Below are 20,365 nucleotides of genomic sequence, written 5' to 3'. Positions count from 1 at the left end.
CCCCCTGTGGGGAAACAACTACAAGAACACTATCTCCACTCTTTTAATATATTTTTCCTATTGATCCCAAACTACTAAAAATGTGCTATTTCACAAAAACTGTGTATTTGAGTAAGGGACATATTTTATTTCAGGTTTAATTTGTTTTACTGAGGTTTTCTCAATGTTTAATATGTACATTGTTTTCTGAATACTAACAGGGAAAATTTGTATGAATTTATTTTTTACAAGTTTTCAACTGTAGATTGGGCTTAGCTGAGTGGGGGTGATCTTATTTTTCTTCATTTTAATATGGGCATTCAGGCACATGGTTAAGGATACAAAGGTGAACAGAAGGCTGTTGGGAACAAGCCCCCCAAAATCTGGCCATAAACTGGCCCCAAAACTGGCCATAAACAAAATCTCTGCAGCACTGTGACATGTTCATGATGGCCATAAAGCCCACGCTGGAAGATTGTGGGTTTACCAGAATGAGGGCAAGGAATAGGTGGCCCGCCCAGGGCGGAAAACCGCTTAAAGGCATTCTTAAGCCACAAACAATAGCATGAGCGATCTGTGCCTTAAGGACATGCTCCTGCTGCAGTTAACTAGCCCAACCTATTCCTTTAATTCGGCCCATCCCTTCGTTTCCCATAAGGGATACTTTTAGTTAATCAAATATCTGTAGAAACAATGCTAATGACTGGCTTGCTGTGAATAAATATGTGGGTAAATCTCTGTTCGAGGCTCCCGCTCTGAAGGCTGTGAGACCCCTGATTTCCCACTTCACACCTCTATATTTCTGTGTGTGTGTCTTTAATTCCTGTAGTGCCTCTGGGTTAGAGTCTCCCCAACTGAGCTGGTCTCGGCAGGAGGCAACTCAAAATATTTCAATGAATTAAAAACAGTACAGACAAATGTCTCCTAGGTTTTTCCATTAATCATTGACTTAGTGAACTAAAACATAACCAATAAAGTCTGTCAGCATTATAGACAGCAATGATATTTTCTTTTATTTTTGCCAAAAATGCCCATGAATGGTGTTTTTCAAACTAAATATGCTAAGAATATTTTAAAGCTTTTTGCTTTGAATTTTTAGTCTATGGAAGATTCATATATTTGAAAAATACAATTATATTAATTATGAGAAAAATACTAATGCTCCTGGATTCCATCACAATTAGCAGTTTGCTAAACACTAACTCTCAATTTCTGTTTTCATCTATTTACCTGAAACAAAATTTCTCAGCCTGACCTGGTCTGTGGGCTACTATTTGAGTAGCATTGCAATAAAGCAATCTTTTTCCACTTGAAAGGAGGGAGAAACTCAACTTGCCACAGGGAATAATGTTTGTCTGAAAGTTCACAATATAGTTTTATGTTTACTACATGGCAACATCATGAATAAATCTTTATCCTGATAGTTGGTCAAAATCTATTTGACACCAGATGATAAAGATAGCACATTTTATGAATTGCATCAAACTAAATAGTTTTTTTTATTATGACAGGATACTAAATACAATGCATAGGGATGAATAATCACATATGGTGAATATAACCAGAATTGAGGTTTAATTATTCTGAACCCATGTGCCTAATTCATATCCCAAAACCTGTTACTTATTGTCTCTGTGATCTTGTAAATGTATTAACATTTCTGTTTCTCATCTGTTTGTCTACGTCACAGAATATCTACAAGTGAGGTAACTTAAAACTTCTCTAAATACCTTAATGTTTATTAAGGGTTTAGTAGTGGTAGCTGTCACTAATTATTATTTATTACCAAATGATATTTTAAAGATACCAGATACTGCTCCATTTCTTTACTCCTTTTTATATTAATACTTCTCAGAAGAGTAATTTATACTTACATCCTCTTATGCCCTCCCTCTATTTCGCTGTCTCTGTTTGAAACATTCTTTCTTCCCCCCATTCTGTTCCTGTTTTGTTTCTACCTTTCTAATGAAATAGACTTTGACAAGGCCACAGGATAGCTTTAATTTGCCAAAATCAATGATCAATAGTCTATCTTCACTTAACATCTCAACAGCATTTGATACATCTTGCCACTTACTCTTTCCAGAAATATTATCTTCAGTTTTCCAAGACACCATATTCTTCTATATTTTTCGTTACCTGTTTTTCATTTGTTCTATTACATCATTGGCAACTCCTCCTGACTCCACTGACTATTCTTTTTCTTCTTTTCCAGAGCTCGCATCCAGCTACATACTTTAATTAAGTGATCTTATTCAACCTAATGGCTTAAATGACTACTTTGGAGACTTCCAAGCTTACTGCAGAACCCTAAAAACTCCTGTAAGACTTAGATTTGTATATCCAATTTGTACACTATTGTTTTCCTTGGATATCTAATACTGATTTTAAATTTAGTATGTTCCAAAAAAAAAAAAAAAAAAAAAAAAAAAAAAAAAAAAAAAAACAACAGCAGGCTGCTTAATTCCAAGCTCTTTTCTTTCTAAACTCAGAAGGAAGAATCTAGTTTCTCTCTCGAACATACCATAGCAAATGTCATCACTACTCATCTATTGGCTTGTTCAGGACAAAATTCTAAGAATAATCTATGATTTCTCATTTTCTCTTAGTCCTTCATCTGTCTTGTTTATGGTGATAGCTTTAGCACCTAACATAGAAGCTAGTTTATAGGAGAACTTCAAAAACATTTAGTAAATGAATATATTTCTCTCACGTTAGTGAGGGAAATACTGATTACTTGAATAATACTCTTTTGATCATTATACTCACTGTGCTTTATTTTTACAACTTAGTAACCTCTAATATTAACCATGTAATCAGCTGTATGCTTCAAAGCCTTGAATGGGCACTGAGAATTTCTGTTGTGTGAGGAGGAAGCGAAACTAATGAAGTATGATTGTGCACTGAGAAAACTTGTTTCCCACCTCTAAAATGCACAATAATAAAAGTCATTAAAGTTTTACATATAAATGTCAGAACAGTTTTTAAGAGGACAAAAGTCTGTTGATATTCATTCTCTTCTTTTCACACACTTCAAAGTTTAAGAATTCAGGTACAATGGACTGTAGTTTTGCATGTATATTTTTATTCTGGCATGACTTCATTTCCAGAAAATATTTTAATATCTATATCCTTATATCTTCTTGCCTTCTTGTAGTCCATTTGCAAGTGTGCCTTTCTTCTATTGTCAAATATGTTTGAAATGCAGATATGTAAAAAATTGCTATCTGCTATCATTCTCTCTCCTGTGCATATATAGTCATAGTTTAAGGTAATTTCATAATATCAATTTAATATATTATTCCAATGACATGTTTTCTATATGCATCTGTCATCAAGATATTAGATTCTTTGAAAAGTAATTGGATATGTTTTATGCCAAGTCCAAACACCTATGTCAGATGACAGAAATCCTTTTTCTTACTTGTCCTACCAAAGCAAAGAAAATTTGATAATCACCTACTTGTCAAAGACAAGATACACTATGCTTTAATAATTTATAAGTTTGGATAAAATCTTCAGTCACTGTAATTTGAGATAGAAAACTTTTACAATTTTAAATGTAATACATTCTTAAAACAAAGCTTTTTTTTCTGTTTCAATTCATATAGAAGATTTCATTGTCTTCCTTTCTTTCCCATGTTAAAATCACATTTCTTGTGAAATTTTTATTGCTTGTGACAGAGTGGAAAGAATAGGTAAAGATCTTAGGATGCTTGAGTCTCATCTCCCAATATATGTACATTGAAGTTTTCTCAAGCAGAATAACTAGGATAATGGGGTGAGGACACTTCAAGTCTACATTCCAGGTTAGAGCTTTTGCTCTAGAATATGCGGTAGTCTTAACAAATAAAAATTGGATAGATCCAATGTCAGATTGAAAAGCCATATGTTCTCCATAATCAAGGACATTTAGACTCACCATTTGATCTTATCTTTCTCAGTCTTATTATTTCCAGGACAAATGAAAACAATGACAAGGTGAACTGAAAAAAAGACTCCCCTCAATGCTTGGAACAGAGATAGTATTTTTCTCCAACCACTTGTTTCATTGTTTTGGACTCTGATCTGCAAAACTTCCTGAAGAAGAAGTTGCCTGGATCCAAGCCATAGATGGAGACATGGGAGAAACCAGCATATATAGCTTCATTGCTAGACCAAACCCTTCCATGTAACATAATATTTTAAATTATTACTAGTATTTCCTTCAACAGTTCTGACTTCAAATGTCAATGTTCTTTCTTTCAAGTAGGTTGAGATCAAGTATATTTATCATTCAGCCTCACAAGTAGTGATTATTTTACTTTTCTCTTTGCCTTCACAATTAATCAGTAATGATTCTATAGACTTTCTGTCATACACACCTCTTGTCAATATAACTTTATTGGGACATATTTTACATATCATATAATTCACTTATTTTAAGTGTACAATCAATACAAAAGAGTAAATTTACCAAGTTGTGCAATCATCACTATAAATTAGTTTTGTATTTCCCCAATAAGATCCCTCATGCCCATGAACTTTTAATCTTTGCTCCCTCGCTCTGCCTCAGGCAGACACTAGTTGTCTCTCTGTCTCTATAGATTTGCCTTTTCTGGACATTTCATATAAATAAAATCACACATTATGGGTGAGACCTCTTGTTTTTGACTTCTTTCATTTGCCACATTTTTTAGGTTAATCTGTGTCACAACATGGTTCACCAGTTCTTTTTTATTGCTGAATAGTATTTCTTTTTCTTGATATACAGTATTTTGTATATTCATTCACTAGTTGATGGGCATATATGCTGTTTCTAATTTCTGGCTAATTCAGATTTATGTTTTTTCTTTTTATATTTTAAAATTAATTTTGCTATAATATACATGTCATACAATTTACCATTGTAATTTTTTTTTTTTTTTTTACAAAGTCTTGCTCTATCGCTCAGGCTGGAGTGCAGTGCCATGATGTCTGCTCACTGCAACTGCCACCTCCCGGGTTCAAGTGATTCTTTTGTCTCAGCCTCCTGGGTAGCTGGGATTACAGGCGCATGCCACCATGCCTATCTAATTTTTCAAATTTTTAGTAGGGACAGGGTTTTACCATGTTGGCTAGGCTGGTCTCAAACTCCTGGCCTCAAGTGATCCACCCGCCTTGGCCTCCCAAAGTGCTGGGATTACAGGTGTGAGCCACCGCACCTGACCCATTGTAACCATTTTTAAGTGTACAGTTCTGGGGTATTGAATACATTCAGACTGCATCAATTCATGCTGCTATAACAAAAATACCATAAACTGGGTAGCTTATTAACAGACATTTATTTCTTACAGTTCTAGAGGCTGACAAGCTCAAGACCAAGGCTCCAGAAGTTTTGAGTTCTGGTAAGGGCCTGTTCCTTGTAGACAGTGTCTTCTAGCTGTGTCCTGAAATAGTGGAAGAAGCTAGCTAACTTTCTTTTTCATAAAGCACTAATTCTAAAGATGATTGCCTTGCCCTTTTGAACTAATCACTTTCCAAAAGCCTTCACCTCCTAATATGATCACCTCGGGCATTAGAATGTTGACATATGAAGTTGGAGGGGACACAAACATTCAGATTATAAGCATCGACCATCACCAGAGCTCTTTTTATCTTGTAAAACAGAAACTCTGTACCTATTAAACAATGACTCCCCGTTACCCTCTCCCTCCAGTCCCTGGCAACCACCATTCAACTCTCTGTCTCTATGAATTGGACAACTTTAGTTACCCAATGCAAGCAAAAGCTCATAATATTTTTCCTTTTGTGATTGTGGCTTTTTTACTTACAATGTCCTCAAGGGTCATTCATGTTGTGGCATGTGTCAGAATTTCCATCCTTTTAAGGCTGAATCATATTCTGTTGTATGTACCTACCACATTTTGTTGATCCATTCATCCTTGTGTTCCTTACACCTCTTGGCAATTGTGAATAATGCCACCATAAAAAATGGATCTACAAATATCTCTTCAAATTCTGCTTTACACTTTTTTGGGTGTATACTCAAAAGTGGAATTGCTGTATCATATGGTGATTTTTTAAACAAAAATTTTTTGGAGAAACCAAGATGCTGTTTTCCATAGCTACTGCACCATTTTACATCTCCATCAATGGTAAAAAAGAGTTAGTTTTTCCACATAGTAGCCATCAATTATTATCTTTTGTTTTTTTGATAATAGACATTCTAATGCAAGGAAGGTCATGCTTCAGCTTCATTTTTGTGTGAGTTTTCTACCCACAGTTATCATGAGGGAGTGAAAGTAAAGAAGAGCAGGTGGATAATATGTTAAAATTTTAACTCTATATGTGTAAACGTTACACATAAGTAGATCTTTCCTTATTTAAAGATGAATATAAAATATTAAAATAACAGGAATATGAAGAACAAAGCCAAGATTTCCTCAAAGCTCTGCTGACTTGGTATGTAAATAATTTTTGCTGAGATAAAAGCAAAACACAAACCAAAAAAATGCACACTTCAGTTTGTTCTTATAAACTAGTACTCATATTCTTTTAAATTACTGGAAACTTAGTTTTAAATGATTGTTCTCCCGTGTTAAAATTTATTTTAACATTGGAGCATTTTTTGAAGCTTATATGAGCATGTTTCCTGCAGATGAAACAGAAACTGGGTACTCAGCACCTGAGCCCATTATGATGATAACAGAGATGGGAATTCCTGTGGAAGATTTGTGCCCCTGGTTCACAATTTGAAGCCCAATACACTTGGTTAAGGCAAAAATCAAATTAATTCAAAACAGCCATTGTATACATTCATTCATCAAATAATTTTAAGCAATTTTATTTATAGTTATTAGTTAGGAACAGGAAATTATATAGTTGGCATAAAAGACAAGGCTCCTGCACACATGGGGTTTGAAGTTATGTTGAGAACAATATATGCTAATAATATTATTGTTAATTAGTAGTGATTAATATAACAATTAATAATAATGTATGACTACAGCAAAGATAAGTGCTATTAAGAATAATTGCATAATTTTATGAAAGTATGAATAAGGGAAGTTTAAACAACTCAAGAATTATAGGAAAAGCTTCTCTGAGGAAGTATATTTTGACAGAGATCTAAATAGGTAAAAGTTAAACAGGCCTTACAAGATCACTCTAGTTGATGTTAGAAAAAAGCCAGAGGGGACCAAATGAGGTCAGGGAGACATTAACTACAAGGCTATTTTAGTGGTATTGGTGAGTGACTCTAGGAATTGTGTGGTGGTGGCTGTTATAGTTTGAATGTTTGTCCCCTCTAAAACTCATGTGCAAATTAATCCCTAATGTGGTAGTGTTGCAAGGTGGGGCCTGTAAGAGGTGATTTATGGATTAATGAATTCATGGACAAATGTGTTATCATGGAAGTGGGAATGGTGGCTTTATAAGAAGAGAAAGAGAAACCTTAGCGAACATGGTCAGCCTCCTCTCATGTTACGCTCTGCACTGCCTCAGGACTCTGCATAGAGTCCTCACCAGCAAGAAGGCCCTCACCAGATAAAGCCCATTGACCCTGGACTTCTCAGCCTCCATAATTGTAAGCAATGAATTTCTTTTGTTTTTATTAATAAATTACCCAGTTTTGGATATTCTGTTATAAGAAATAGAAAATAGACTAAGACAATATTAAAAACAGAGGAAAGTGTGGAGCTTGAGAGTTATTAAATAAGAAAATAGTTATTAAATAGTAAAAGATTGGTAAGAGATTAAGGTTTTGAACATACTAATGTACAAGACTTATCTTAAATCAGGATAAAAAAATATCTAATTAAATGCAAAATCATAAACAATATAAAATAGAGAGGTAGAGATCAGACATTGTCACTTTACCGACTATTGGGTCCAAGATAAGGACAATAGCATCACAGAACTCTTCCACAAATAATCTATGAATTAAAAGCAACTGGGTACAAACTGATTCTAAAATGTATATGAAACTATACAGTTACAGTAATACCTAAGAAAAATCTTTAAAAGTACAAAATGTAGATGGAAATTGCCATGCCAAATATCCACCAATATTATTTAAAAAGCTATTAGATACTAATAGACAAATATATCAAAGGATTTGAATAGAACTCAGGAAGAAATCAGAGCATTTTATGGGAACATGGTGTATTTTAGAAGTGGCAACACTGAGAGAGAGAGAGACTGTTAAAATACAAATGGTTTAGAGACAAGTTGTTATGCATATGGGATAATAAAGACAAAAATAAATTTCCAATAGTTTATAGAATTAAATACAAAGACTTTAATAAAAATTTAATGCTATTATAAGAAAATACGGAAAATATATTTGTGACCTCTGGGTAGGAACAATTTCTTACACAAGATGGTAAAAACATTAACCATAAATCAAAATTAAAATTTGGCAAGACAATCTATAGTACAGCAAGGTTAAAATATAGTTACAGATCATGGAAACATACTTGAAATTCATATATTACACAGACAATGTACAAGAATAAGTATAATATTTCTACTATGAATATAGAATGGCAAAGGAAAGCAATTAACATACAAGTTGAAATATTAACTAGTAAAAGCTATTCAAACTCACTAATAGTCAAGAATAAACAAATTTTTACAAAGTGAGATACTATTTTTCAGCTACTGAATCAGGAAATTAAAAAAAAAGCCAAAGCTAATGCCAGTATGTATATGGTGGAGGGAGATGCTACTCGGATACACCATTGCCTGGAAGTGCACTTGTACAGCTGAGGTAGTACAGTTTACAAGGTGCATTCTCCAAATCCTAGAGTGATGCTTTAGAGGTTTGCATATTAAACTTTCTTATAGATTTACAGAGAGACCTTGACTAAAATATATACTGTGCTATGGTTTGTAATAGAGAAAAACTGGAAATAATGGAATTACCCTGAAATAGAGGAAGTGATGAATAAAAAGGCATGTTATGGAATAAAATATGGAAGTTAAAGTACTGACTTATATCTATATTTATCAAAGTAGTAAATCAATATATCTCCACACATATATTACAGTGCCAAAAAGTAACATGATTGTACATAGAATATAATTTTATTTATGTAAATTAAACACAAAAGTGATGTAAAAATTGTGGTTTTTTTGTGTGTATATATATACCTATTTGTATATCTATTATCTACTTCTATATCTATCTATTTATATATATATGTACTATATATCTATTAATTTAAGGATTTTTAAATGGTACAATGGTAGAATCTATACCTTGATCACTATAAATTTTCTCACAAGTGGCATAGGTGTGGGAAACTGACATGTATTTTATTGGATTGAGGGTGGTAGTTACAATGCATATTTTTAAAAGTTTGTAAGCAAATATTAAAATGTTAGTAGTTGTTAATTCCGAATACTGGTAAATGGACAATACTTAATTTATTGCCTTTAGTGAACCCTAAACTCCTTAAAATAGGTAAAATCAGTAAGGAAAATATTAGTAAATAGTTCACGTTTATTTAAATTTTAGAGGAGACAAATTAAAAATCATTGTTTCTATGGTCTTTAAAATACAATATTATTTAATTTATAGCCTTTGACTTCCTCTAATACAATATTTTTTGATTCTATGGTCTTTAAGATAATATTATTTAATTTATAACCTTTGACTTCCTCTCTAATCCAGTATTTTATAATTTAATAATAGGGATTATTAAAATGAATTAGAAAAATAATGCAACTATACTTTTGTGAGAAAAAATTAGGCTATTGTGGGTTGAGTAATGGAAATTAAGGTAGCTAATTTAGAGAAGAAGCAACCATTTCTTTTCTACTTTTAAATCTCCTATTTATTAATCTGTATTTATAATTTTGCTTTTATCCTCATCACTCCAATAATGTCAAAGTCATATTTTCTGGCAAAAGTTCTCTTGTTTCAGTTTTCTATCACAACAGATATCTATCACAACATAACAAAGTAATTTTGTGGCTTAAAATAGCTGTTTTATGTGTTCTCAATACTGAGAATCAGGAACGTAGGCAAGACATGTCTGGGCAGTTCTTTCCCACATTGCACTGGCTGATGCCCTTTGCTGGACTTCATTCGTCTTCTAGCTAGGCTTGGCTGGATGGTAACAACAAGCTATACTGCATATCTAGCTAAAAGTCATCCATGAACACTTTCCACATTGTGCCTGGAAATATTATTTCCTGTTCCACATTATAAAAAATTATATTTTCTATCTTTCCTGTAGCTATGAGTGGTAGTTCTGCTATTTGTTCTGTCAGAACTAAATTGAGACCTCATTTATGCAGTCTCTAGTAGTAATTTCCTTACTGACTTTCCAGCCCCCAATAAAAATGTTCTCATCAACTTCAGCCTCTGACCATCACACAGATCTAAACCTAATGCTACACGTTTAAGACTTCTTTTACAATAATGCCCCACTTCTAAGTACCAATTTCATTTCATAATCTATTTCTGTGTAACAAATTAGCACAACACATAGTGGCTTTGAAAATAATCATTTAATTTACCTCAGATTCTTTGGGTTAAAAATGTGGATATGGCTCTTTTGGGTGGTTCTTCTCTTTCACATGCTATCAGCTGGGATTATGCACTCTGTCACCCTGGCTACTTTTAGCTGTTGCCTAGACTGGAGTGGAAAATTCCAGAAGGCTTAGTTCACATGCCCAGCACCTCGATATTCTTACACACCTCCTCTTTAACATTTTCTTTCTCCTTTTCTTCATGTGGCTAGCTTGGGCTCCCTCACAACATTTTCTTCTAAGAGTAGTCAGGCATCTTAAATTGTTTATTTCTTCTAAGAGGGAGCTTTCTATCAGAGGGGAAAGTAAAAGCTTCAGATCTTTTAAAGCCCAAGGTCAGAGGCTACCCAAGATCACATATTCTGTTGTATTATATTGCTCAAAACAAATCACAGGCTTGTGGAATTTCACAAAAAAGGAAAACAAACCCATACCTTTTTAATGGAAAGAGTAACAAGAAATGTGTGGCTATCTTCATTTCTTTTTCTCCCTCTCTCTCTCTCCACACACACACACAGACACACACACACATACATTCTTTAACTGTTCTTACCTCTCTATACCATATGAAACCTTTGAAATTCCCTTCTCATAATCTTCAGTTTCCTTTAAACATAATCTCCAATTCTTCTGATATTTCTTTTACTAATCTTAGTCATTCTAGTTGATCTATGCTCCTCTTCATACTTCTTGTATTCCTCAGTAATCCAATATTTGTTCTATACTATTTATTCTATTTGTTCTGTACTATTTATTTTATAAATTGGTAGTTTACATAATCTGTGATATTCTACATTCATTTTCTTAAGTGCTATAGGATAGCTTAATTTGAAATAACCCACAGTGTTCCAGGACCAACAAATTCTTATGCCTGCTGCTCAGTAACAGATGGATTATACTGAGACAGCAGGATTTGCGTCAGAGAAAGGGTTTCATGATTGCAGGGCACCAAGCAAAAAAGATGAGAGGAGACTCTCAAATTCCTCTTTCTGAGAAATTCTGGACTAGAGTTTTTATGGGGATCATGAAAGGCGAGGGGCTGGAAAATTGAAGACGTTGATTGGCTGAGGCAATGAAGATAAAATTATCAGGATGTGGAAACTGCATTATTTGGTGAGTCACGTTTTTATGAGATTCTTCAGATCAGCTGGCATCAGTGGGGTCCCTCAGACCAGCTGGTTCAGTAGTTTCACTGGTGTGGAGGACTTGAAAGACTATCTCAAAGGTGCTGGGCATGGTGGCTCACGCCTATAATCCCAGCACTTTGGGAGGCCAAGGCTGTAGGATTCCTTGAGCCCAGGAGTTCGAGATCAGCCTGGGCAACATAATGAGACCTTGTCTCTATGACAAAATTAAAAAATAAATGAAAAAGAATATCTCAAAGGGAAAACTTAATATTTCATAGTGGCAAGTTGTTATCTATAGAACAGTTAATGTGAACTATAATCTTACAGTTTATAAGAGTGAGAGTGAGCTGACCTCATTAATGCTGACTGTGCTGCCAGCTTGGTTTTCATTTCTCCTCCTCCCTTTGTCCTTTATTAATTATATAAAGGTTATAAGGATGGTTTCAATAGCAACATGCTATTTCTTAAACTGGAATTTGAGCATATGGGAGTTTGGGTTGTTTTATCTCTATATAATAATACATATGTCATAAGTTATTTGCCTGTATATAATTCATAACTAAGGTATATATTTAAAACAAAAAAGAGAAGGAAGATGGTTTTTTTCAAATCACAGTAAGAGAGAAAAAAAGAATTAATTATCAAGGGCAACATAACAAAACGTGGAATAGGTATTTTTTAAGAGATTCCAGAATTATCTTCAAATGCATCAATATAATGTATATTTAATGTATAATATACATTAAATAAGTGTTTTTGGTGTCCATCATACCTTAATAAAAAATAAGGTCTCCCAGACTTTAAAAAGTGATAGCACAAAAAAAAATAAAATAAACGTAATATTTAACTTTTAATTTTTTAATTTTCTAGAGATGGGATCTCTTTCACCCAGGCTGGAGAGCAGTGACACAATCACAGCTTATTGCAAACTTAAAATCCTGGGCTTAAGTGATCCTCCCACTTCAGCCCCCAGAGTCACTGGGACTATAGGCTCCCTGTCACCATGTCAGGCTGAGACTTTATAGTGTTGAATAAGACATACATATAGCTTCTACAAACACATATTCTTCAATGGGGGTATGTCGCCTGTTCTATGTAACTTAGCTCAGTATTTTTTTTTTTTTGTAAAATTATGGCATGTAGGATATTTTTATATAAAGACACGCACAATACCTATTAATTTTCCCAGAATGTCTTTAAAAATATAAAGTGATTTTCGAAGGATCTGTGTTGTCTCCTTCATTTTATGTTTTAAAGCTTATATTTTATATTTTTTGGAAAAAACCCTCTGTTTACTTACCTGTATTTTTACTAAGTTTTAGAAAAATTTTCTAAAATCCAAGAAACTAAATTTTTATATTAAACAGCCCAATGAAAATATTGTATACGCATTTTTTGTTCTGGCTAAAGGATTCTCATAGTGTGGTGCTAAAAGATAAAGACTTAAATGAATTAAATGTTTGGATATCCTACCTTTTTGCCTTCTAGAAATATACCAAAAAGCTATAAATGTAATTGGAATTCAAATGATTTGCACCCTTGCACTCCAGTTCACATTTAAATGAGTTACTGACCTGCTGTCACTTGCTGCTTTCTCAGCTCTAACAGGTTCCTTGAATTGGTCACAGAGTTTTACGAGTCATCTATTGTTATGTTCTGCTTATCAAATGGAAGGACAATGACAAGAAACTTGAAGAAGTTACTCTGAAATGGGTAGAGATATGAGAAAAAGTCAATTAAAGTGAGAGGTGAAATAACATACCCCTTTACCAAAGTATAGAGGATTCACAGATTTTTCTACGTGTTGATGCTTTATAGGTAGTGTACGAGAACATTTCATGTCCTCTTACTTGCAAGATTCTTTTAAAATGTAAAAATTTTCCCAGGAAGAAATAAATGGGAAGTTAGTGGAGACATTTGCATTTTTGAATAATCCTTCTAGACGAGTTTCCAAAAAAACCCCAAAATCACTTAAAAATATTGTATCAGTTATGGTGTTTAGGTTGTACCTTGTAGAAATTACTGTTTTAATGTATTATTTTCAACTTGCTCTATATTTACTACATGAAACATTATTTAACAAATATAGTTTGATCATCAGATATGACCACTTGCCATGAGAAGATATAAAGGATATTAAAAAAAAGCATGAAGAGAGGTCGTGGCGGGTGGATCACAAGGTCAGAGGATCGAGACCATCCTGGCTAACACGGTGAAACCCCATCTCTACTAAAAATACAAAAAAAAAAAAAAAAAGAAATTAGCTGGGCATGGTGGCGGGCGCCTGTAGTCCCAGCTACTCGGGAGGCTGAGGCAGGAGAATGGCATGTACCGAGGAGACGGAGCTTGCAGTGACTCGACATTGCGCCACTGCACTCCAGCCTGGGCGACAGAGGGAGACTCCGTCTGAAAAAAAAAAAAAAAAAAAAATTGCCTCCGCTCTCAACATGTTCATATACTTTTACCAAAAAGCTTGAACTGCATTATAAAAAGGATTTTAATTTCATCAGATAGTTTAGGATAATTCTCTTGCAATCATTGATCTTTAATATTTGATTAGTAATTGTCCAGTTAAGTGACATGCAGGCTTTTGAAAAAGCAAATTTACAGGGGCAATTTTAAGACTGATGGTAAATTATTTGAATAATTTGTATATTTGTAATTGTTTTTGTCATTATAAGATTTATTTTTTCCCGTAAGATTACTAAGCTAGAAATTACTAATGTGAGAGGAAATCTTTTCTGTGATTACTTAAATTATGCTGCATACCAAATGATAAAAGAAGCCCTAATAACTATACCTGTGTATGTAACTACTTATTCACTACATATTCTCAATATTGAGGTGAAGGCAATTTGAATCTAGGACTTCCCTGCCATTCAAAGAGTAAAAGTCTTTATGATGGGGAGATAGTAATAAGTAAGTTATAAGACTGACATCTTTGTCTCTTGTCCCACACTTTCTCTGCTTTCTCCTCACTCGTGTGGCATAAAGGAATGCTGCGTTTGCTCTGTAAACACTTCAGTCCGAAACATTGTGAGGATCCAAAGCAAAACAGGACTTGTGCACAGCAGGGGCCACAGTGTGACGTGAATCTTGTTGGCTGAAGCACAATGGGCCATGCAAGGTGGATCCAGGGTTGAGGGACAGGTAGGAGACCAGCTGGAAATGAAAAAGCTGACTTGATCAGGAGGAAGAAATTTCCAAACATTTCTACTTTATTGACTGAGAACTGACTGAAAGGATTCTGAAAGTGCAATAAAGAACTATCTGTGCCATTACTCAAAGTCCTAAAATATTGAGAATCTGTTTGTCCAATGAATGATGATTGGAATAGTTTTGATATAGAATAGAATCTGATGTAATAGATGGGTTTCATACACAGAAAAAAAGTGGCCACTTTTGAGTGTCAAAATGAAAGGTACATAAATAATTACCAAAAAGATGTAGATGATATGTGACATATTTCATAATATTGCTGATGGTAAACATCAAAATGTTTCACACTGGATTTTCAAGAATACTCTGTGTTTCTTCTTTTACAAAAACAAATGGGAAAAAGTAGGTTAAAATAAGCTTCATTCCTAGTCACTCAGAAGTGAACTGTCAAGTAGAAAAGAATGCCTAAAATATGACAGTAAATAGAAGCAGACACAGGCACATCCCTGATAATAGTTATCATCTATACAACTTAAAGTTGATTATTTTGTTTGCTTTTCTTCCAGGTTATTTTGAATTTGAAGTGGATTTTGTTTAGATGGATTAGATATCAGTTTTTAAATATGACTGATATTTAAAGACCAAATAATTAATTAAAAATATTAGTTACAAACAGGCTTTTTTGTTGAAATTTAATATAAATTGTATATTATCAAAATGGTATACTATTACATTATTTTATCAATTTTTAAAAAAAGAAATATTTTCAAATGTTAATCTCATTGAATTTAAAGAATCTGGTTGAAAAAAAGAAAACTTACAGGGGTCATCCGTGGGTACTTTTTTATATGTTAATTTATTCACCTTTGAAAAAGTATTAGATGCCTGTTAGGTACCAGACAGTATGCTAGTCATTGGACACACACGAAATAGAGTAAGTTATTATCCTTGAATAGGTGATAGTTTATAAGGGGAAGAGAAATTTGTAAAGAATCATGGGCAATAGTGATTTATGACTAAAATAGAAAATTGTTAAACATACACAGAATGCACAAAGCACAGAAAAATGACTGATGTTACTTAGTGCATAGAAAGGTGTCAGGAAAGGTTACAGAGAGATGGTCATACTTGAATGGAATACTAAAAACCCTGAGCAAGTTTGCCAAATAAATCTTAAGCTGAGCAACAAGACACTTAATTGAGCTATGTTAGGCAATACAAATAAAAAACACTGCGACTCAATATAAAAAAAAAAAAAAATTGTCAGCCGGGCAGGGTGGCTCATGCCTGTAATCCCAGCACTTTGGGAGGCTGAGGTGGGCGGATCACAAGGTCAGGAGATTGAGACATTCCTGGCTCACACGGTGAAACCCCGTCTCTACTAAAAATACAAAAAATTAGCCGGGCGTGGTGGCGGGCGCCTGTAGTCCCAGCTACTGGGAAGGCTGAGGCAGGAGAATGGCATGAACCCAGGAGGCGAGGCTTGCAGTGAGCTGAGATCAATGCACTGCACTCCAGCCTGGGTGTGACAGCGAGACGCCATTTCGAAAAAAAAAAAAAAAAAAGGAATTGTTCTTAGTACATAGGAAAAATTCATAGCAGAAATCCTAAGGACCCCTTTTCTTCACAAACTCATAGCTAAAAACGTTATGCTTTCATAGAATATTTGTGTAAATCTGAAGTAGAAATACAAAGGATCCTGGTCCTCAGAAATAACCTTAATATTTATATATTACTAATCTCCACCTAACAAAGGAATATGCAAAATTAGATGGATTATTTCCATGAAAAGGTAGAAAACATCTGTATTCAAGACAGGTGATTTTCTACCTTTTCATGGAAATAATCCATTTAATTTTGTGGTTCATAATAATTACTACAAAATCCTATTAAAATTTTAGTATATAATTTTACTAATTATTTGAGTGGGAGGCTATACTGTGAAATCACACTAAATATATTCAGCTTTTTTTTACTTAGGCAATTATAAAAGTTGGAAGTGTTCCATTACTGAGAAACACATGTTTAACAACATATATCTTCCTAGATATTGACATTGTTAAAATTCATGGATTGTGTATGCGCTATTTTCAAATTTATCCACAATGTATCACAGGTTCAAATTTGTAATAGCATAACAACCTAATTTTTATAAAATATAGCTGCATTTTTCTAGAGATGTTTTTATTTACCAAATGCTGACATGAAAATAGTCTTTCTTGCAATTTCCCGTAATTGTTTTAAATGTCGAATAGACTATATAGATAGCCCTATAATTTTTATGTAAACATTTATACATGTATGAATAAAAAACATGAACTTTCTAGAAATATTTTAGAATAATTTATTTGAAATACAAGACTTAGAATTTGCAGAATGAAACACTAAAATGTTTTAAAATTTTTTATAGAAGGATTTCAACGGAAGTTCTCAAAAAATAAGTTTCCTACCAAAAAAATTGTTACTATGTGAGGTGGTTGGTATGGCAAATAGTTAGATACAATGTTTATGTATATCAAAACATCACGTTGTACATCTCTACTAGTTTTTGTATTGCTATAAAAACCTGAGGCTGGGTAATTTATAAAGAAAAGAGGTTTAATTGGTTCGTGGTTCTGCAGGTTGTACAGGAAGCGTGGTGCCAGCATCTGTTGTGCTTCTGGTTAGGCCTCAGGGAGCTTTTACTGGTGGCAGAAGGTGAAGTATGAGCAGCATGCCACATGGTGAGTGAACAGCAAGAGAGATGGGAGAGGTTCCACATGCTTTTAAATAACCAGATCTTGCATGAACTCAGAGAAAGAACTCACTCTTCACCAGGGGGATAGTGCTAGGGCATCATGAGACATCCACCACCATGATTCAAACGCCTCCCACCAGGTCGCACCTCCAACACTGGACATTACATTTCAACATGAGATTTAAAGGGGACAAATATCCAAACCATGTGAACAACTAAAATATATACAATTTTTATTTGTCATGTAATATCAATAAAGCTGGGAAAATTAAAAGTTAAATGGAATTAAATGAAAAGAAACATGTCAAGAATATAGGAGCAAAGACAAAATAAACAATTTTTAAGAACAGATGTTTCTCTCCATAATTAAAGTTCTTTAAAGCAGGCTCAAGAGTATTTTAGGATCCAGACTTCTGAACACAAATCTCATAATATTTGTAAACATGGATGCAGTTTATTAACTGACCAAATCAATGGGGACTGTGAATTTGGGAGTGTGGTTGTTAGGGTAATTGCTGGTATTTAATGGTTGACTAGAAATCCATTGAAGAGCAATCTGCCTATAAATCAATAACTTCAGGTTTTAATATCCTTTAGATACTTCAATTGCTTGAATGGAAATCTAGAATTGTGAGAAGTTTGAAGTTTATGCTGCATGGAACTCTTCAAGACACTGTCAATGTGGTAAAGTTCATGCTTCCATATATGCAAAATACATCCTGGCTTACATGGAAGTCCTCTGAGAATCATCAGCCTCCAATAAACATAAATCTCTAATGCTGCTTCCTGTGGAACAGTATTGCTCAAAAGAGAAGCATCCCTTTGCCATGTAATGCCTGCAATTCACTGTCTACCCTTATGACTTACAATGTGAGTTCAGCTTGAAGCCATTCTTCACGGTATCAGAAGTCACAGGGAATTTCTCCTGATCAGTATTGCATAGGCTTCTCATCATACCCCAGGTTTTGTTGCCCTGGGGGATAACAACCTGTCTCCTGAAGTGTACTCGAAACCCCAAAGGAATTTCAAATACATCATTTTGACTGGATTGTAAGCCAGGCTTCCCACACAAATGCTGAAAAATTGGGAAACACTTTTTTCAGTCATTGTTACAGGATACTCAGGCAAATCGCAAGTAGGCAGATGCTGAATTATAAAATCAAGTTACATTTGGATCGTGTTGCTTCATTAACTGAAGAGCTCTGCTTGTGATGTCTTACAGCATATAAAAAAAATTCAGCTAAAATCTCACACTACAAATAAGTGGAGGAAACATTTGTTAGTTGACATTGTAGCAAAAGAAACTTGAAAGAATATGAAAGTTTTGCAGAAGTATCTGATGCAAAATGCTAGAGCAAAATGTCAGTTTCATGCCATCTCTCTCATAGAAAAGCACCCCCTCCTTTTTTCTTTCCCAGCCCCAGCTTCACTTCTTAAAATATCCATGTGACCAATATAAAGAATGACTTCAATTTGAGTGGTCTGGCAGTGGTCCTATCCTAGCTAACTCTACGTCCAATTCACATCAAATAATTTTTCTCCCAGAGTAAATGATTCAGGATGTTATGTTGCTGAAATTTTCCAAGACTTTGAGTACAATAGCCATAGTTAAAACCCTCTTCAAATAAATAACCATAAAGGAAATAAGTGATAATAAAATCTCAGCTTCTAAGCCTTCATTCTACCCTGCACCCCCTTTACTCTCTATCCTTCCTTTTCTTTCCCCTTCTCTCTCTCTCTGCGTGCGCACGCCCACTCTCTCACACACACACACACACACACACACACACACAGACTAAGGAAATCCTCAGGAAAAATATCTTTGTTTCTTCTCTTCATAAAAATACCACATAAATTCAGAAACTGGAAGTCATAAAATAATACTCATTTTGGAATTTATTGCCCATAAACAATTGAAATAGCTTCTATGTAACATACTAAGCAACTCTCAATGAAAAGAGCCAAACTCTGTGAAATATTTGAAAAGATTTATTCTGAGCCAAATATGAGTGACCATGGCCCATGACATAGCCCTCAGGAGGTCCTGAGAACATGTGCCCAAGGTGATCAGGATGCAGCTTGGTTTTATACACTTTAGGGAGACATCAATCAAATACATTTAAGAAATACATTGGTTTGGTCCAGAAAGGCAGGACCACTCGAAATGGGGGCTTTCAGGCTATAGGTAAATGTAAACATTTTCTGGTTGACAATTGGTTGAGTTTGTCTAAAGACCTGGTATTAACAGAAAGTAATGCCTGGGTTAAGATAAAGGATTGTGGAGATCAAGTTCTTATTTGCAGAGGAAACTTTCAGGTAGTAGGCTTCAGAGAGAACACGTTATAAAATGTTTCTTATTAGACTTAAAGCCTGTGCTGATGTTAATGCTGGAGAGGTATAATGAGGCATGTCCGACCCCCACTCCCCATCATGGCCAGAAACAGTCTCTTAGGTAAAATTTTAAAAGAGCCCTGGCTGAGGAGGAGGTCCATTCAGGTGGTTGGGGAGCCTTAGAATTTTATTTTTTGTTCACACAACTTTACTTTCTCAATAGTTTTTATTCTGAGAAGGAATTGTGGGGTAAAAATATTGCATTATAACCATACGGAAGGTAACAATTTTCTTAATTTCATGAATATGTTTCATATTGTAGAAGATCAGAATTAACAGGTAGGTAATCTTAAACACTGGCCAATATTAGAATCGAGAAAAACATCCCATTTCATGACATCCAGTACTTTGATCCCATTGGAATGTAGAGGATACCTAACACGTGGTTAATTTGGTTTCTTGAATTTTCTATCATTAAAGCAGCATGATCTTAGCACAGTGCCTGATACATGGTAGATATCTGATATCTACT

The 20,365-nt window shown here is 34.2% G+C and overlaps 1 pseudogene; it reads left to right on the top strand.

Moving 5' to 3' along the window:
* The window catches only part of LOC100613561 (NEDD4-like E3 ubiquitin-protein ligase WWP1), a 32,625-nt pseudogene extending 25,929 nt beyond the window's left edge, over positions 1-6,696 (top strand).
* Positions 6,697-20,365: the final 13,669 nt, after the last annotated feature.

This window comes from Pan troglodytes, chromosome 8 (genome assembly GCF_028858775.2).
Source record: "Pan troglodytes isolate AG18354 chromosome 8, NHGRI_mPanTro3-v2.0_pri, whole genome shotgun sequence".
Lineage (NCBI taxonomy): Eukaryota > Metazoa > Chordata > Mammalia > Primates > Hominidae > Pan > Pan troglodytes.
Note: the sequence above shows the minus strand (reverse complement) of the source record. Positions and strands in the feature narration are given on the sequence as shown.